The sequence below is a fragment of the Spinacia oleracea genome, chromosome 3 (genome assembly GCF_020520425.1).
Source record: "Spinacia oleracea cultivar Varoflay chromosome 3, BTI_SOV_V1, whole genome shotgun sequence".
Classification (NCBI taxonomy): Eukaryota; Viridiplantae; Streptophyta; class Magnoliopsida; order Caryophyllales; family Amaranthaceae; genus Spinacia; species Spinacia oleracea.
Genome location: NC_079489.1, coordinates 105221870 through 105225936, shown reverse-complemented (window position 1 = coordinate 105225936; position 4067 = coordinate 105221870). Strand labels below are relative to the sequence as shown.

General features: G+C 44.2%; 1 pseudogene; it reads right to left on the bottom strand.

Annotated features, from left to right (window-relative positions):
• Positions 1 to 1868: 1868 nt before the first annotated feature.
• On the bottom strand, positions 1869 to 1969 carry LOC130471107 (uncharacterized; annotated as a pseudogene).
• Between the last annotated feature and the right edge of the window lie 2098 nt (positions 1970 to 4067).

The window sequence follows — 4067 nt, the reverse complement described above, 5'->3', positions numbered from 1 at the left end:
TGCTTAAAAGTTGTACAAGGCCACTCGGAGAGCTAGAAACTGTAAAATGCATGGCCGTGCTCGGATGAATCATAGGCTATGATTATCTGTTTATTTGATCAGTTGAACTCTGAAACCGAGAAACACCTCTGGACATAATAAGGATGACAACTCTTACCTTATGTTCAAGAGCAAGCATCGAGCGACAAAGGAATTAGGTAATGCACACTTGTCCCTAAGGACAAGTGGGAGACTGAAGGAAATAGTGCCCTTGGTCCAAGTATGCATATAATATTAAGTGTAATAAATGCGGTTTAGTATTAATTAACAAGTTAATAATTCAGTGAGATCAAGTGAGCTGAATGCCTGACTAGAGGCCGGTTCAGTTCAAGTGGTATTAATTATATTAATCCACAGCTTACTCTTGACTGAACCCGTAGGGTAACACAAATAGTACGTAAACGGATCAAGTATTTAATGGCATTAAATACTCCATCTATGGATATTCGGAATCGACGGATCTTGGTTTCAGTGGGAGCTGAGATTGTCACAGGCAAGAAATGAATACTCCGGAAAATATGATATTGCCGGAAACGGAAATATGGATCGTATCGGAAATATAAATATTATCCAAGCCGTAGATGTTGCCGGAAACGGAAACATGGTACGTATCGAAAAATATTATCGGAAATGGAAATATTGCCGGAATCGGAAATATTGCCGGAAACGGAAATATTGTCAGAATCGGAAATATTATCGGAATCGGAAAATAATTTCGGAAACGGAAATATTAAATATTTGTTCGAAACGGAAATTAATTCCGGAATCGAAAATATTAAATATTGTTCGTATCAGAAATAAATTCCGGAATCGGGAATTTAAACAGAAGCGTATCGTACGAATTAGCATCGGACGAGGCCTGCCAGACGAAGGCCCAGCACGAAGCCGGGCCATCGCCCAGCAAGCCATGCGCGCCACACGAACAGCCAAGGCCACGCCAGGCCCAGCGCAAGGCCAGGCCGTGGCAGCGCGCGCAGCGCGCAGTGGGCTGCGAGCATTGTTGCAGCTCGCGTGGGCTTGTAGCTCGCGTGGACCAAGCGGCCGTGTGGGCTATGCGCGGGCATGGCCTGCACGCTTGCGGGTCATGCTCGTGTAGAGTTTGTGTTCACATACGAAACCTAAAGAGTATAGGATTTGTTTAATGATTAAATTCCTAATCCTAAAAGATAAATTAATTAAATAAGAATTCTACTAGGATTCTAATTTAATTAATTCGTATCCTAGTAGGATTCGATTACTTATTCCATGGTCTATAAATATGAGTTAAGGGCTCATAATTTATATCGAGTATTCAAGTATTCAAAGTGATTTTGAGAGCAAAATTCAGTCACACAATTGCCTACAACTAACGGAAAATTCCAACTACCTTAAGGGCGATTCTAGTTGATCAAGCTTAAGGCGGATCCGGACGTGCTGTGGACTATCTACGGAGGGACGACACTTGGAGTCCTAAAGACTTGTTCTTGTTCGGTTCGGGCGCAGCTAGGGAGGGCACGCAACAAAGTGTATGCATCTAAACTATGCTAAATGATTATGTGTAAATAATATGCTTTCCTGGCTTTATGGTTTTTCCGCATGATTTATGTTTTGTCATATGTATCATAACCTAACACGAACATCTCAAACAATTCGAGCACTATTGTGACACAATCAAGCACAATGGTGTCACATCGGATTATGTGAGGTTGACATTGTTTTGGTTCTCTCTACTTGGACGAGCAAGTGATTGGCTTGACAAGGAGGTCAAGCCCAACTCACTTCGCACTTAGACCGAAGTGACAAGTGCATTCTTAAACAAGTTCTATTTGCATGGGAAGACGGCAGAGTGTCGCCACAAGATTTAATCCTTTAAGGAAAAGCGAGATGAGTCACTCTTCGAAGCTCGGGATCGTTTTAAGGAGTACCAAAGGGAATGCCCTCACCATGGGATTCCTAAATGGTTGTTGCTCCAAACATTCTACTTGGGGTTGAGTCCAAGTTCGAAGACAAGTCTTGATGCGGGCGCGGGAGGCCCCATTATGAATAAAACTGAGGATCAAATAGAGGAAATCATTGAGGATGTAGTTCAAAACTACCAATCTTGGCATGTAGGCACAAGGAATTATGATAGGAAAGGTAGGAGTGAAGATGGTAAGGGTTCGGTGTACGCCATAGAGCAAGCACTGATGATAGAGAAGCTTACCTCACGCTTGGAGAAGCTCGAAAACACACCAAGCCAACCGCCATCACCGTCTACAATCCCTCATCCCTCGGCCACTCTTCTCTCTAAGGGGAAGGGCAAGGCTAGTTCTTATGGCTCAATGCCTTCGGGCACCTTCTTTTGCGAAAATTGCCAAGACTATAGTCATTCCCCCGATGCATGCCCCTTAGTTCATAACTTGTCATTTGTGGATTATGGCCCTTCGTATGAAGGCGAGTTTGATGTAGAGTATGCTAATGCCATAAAATGAGAGGTCTAGGAATGATAACCCTAACAATCCTAATTTTGCTAGGCAATCTAGAGGGCCCTCCATGTATGGTCCCCGCCAAGGCTATGGCCAAGGAAGTGGGTATGATAGCCAAAATCGAGGTGGCTATAGAGCACAAAGCTATCAAAGCCAAGCGCCCTATGGTCAATCCCAAGGTTTTGGCAATCAAGGCCAATACAACCAAGGGAGTTATAATCCCAACCATCAAGGTGGAGGGGGTTATAACTACTCTTATGGGAAATTTAGGGGTGCCTCAAGTGGGGGTTATCCTTTGAACTCGGGAGGTCCTTATGGTGCATCTCAATTGCCATCTCCCGGATTCAATGGACCGAGGATCTTTGGCAACCAATATCAAGCAAACCTTAGTGGTTATGGCGTAACACCTCCACCACTCCCGCCTCTTAAGTCTAATCTTGAGGCTCTCATGGAGTCGTTTGTGGGGGCGCAAGCCAAGAAGAATGTCGAGTTTGAGGATGGATTCAAGCAATCCAACACTCACTTGAAGATGATTGAGACCCAACTTGCTCAACTAGCTAACACTATCAAAGAGCAACAAGTGCATACAAGTCTCCCACCCCAAGGTCAACCTCCTAAGCAATTGTATGCAATTATGACAAGGAGTGGGAAGACCTTAGATGATAGTGCTACTCATGTTGAAGCTTCTAGCTCTAGGGGTGAGAGTTCTATGGGAAATGAGTCCTCGGACCGTGATGATGCGGAAGAGAAGTCTCATGTCGACGACATGAATGATGGTGATAAGTCGAAGGAGACTCCTCTTCCTCCTCTTCCTCCTCTTCCTCCTCTCCCAACTCCTCCTCCCCCCTATCCACAAAGAGTTAAAAGGCACAAGTTAGATGTGCAATTCTCAAAATGTCTTGAGGTTCTTCGAAAATTGCATATCACTCTCCCCTTTATGGATGCGTTGAAACAAATGCCTACCTACTCAAGATTTCTTAAGGAAATCTTGAATGGGAAGCGGAATTGCGACGTAAAGGAGACGGTGAACCTCACCGAAAATTGTAGTGCTATCATTCTTAACAAAACGCCACCCAAACTCAAAGACCCGGGTAGTTTTTCTATCCCTTGTGCTATTAAGGAGCTTGAAATAAGCAATGCCTTGTGTGATTTGGGTGCTAGCGTTAGTATACTACCTTATTCGGTGTTTGCCAAGCTTGACGTTAGAGATCTTGTCCCAATCAACATCACCTTGCAACTTGCCGACCGTTCGGTCAAGTATCCTATTGGCAAGGTTGAGGATGTTCCCCAAGTTGTTGGCAAGCTTACTTTCCTTGTGGATTTCGTCGTCTTGGACATTGATGAGGATGACCATACCCCCATTATCTTGGGGAGGCCATTTTTGGCCACCGCGGGTGCTCTTATCGATGTGCAAGAAGGACTAATCACTTTGAAACCGGGAGACGCCAAGGCTAGTTTCAAGCTTGCATTGATTAACATTGTTGCTCTAAAATGAAAAGTTGCATGAAAGTTGACACTCTTGCTTGTGTTGAGCCCAATCATTCTTGTGCCATTGCTTCTAACAATCCTTGTGTTCTTGAGTGT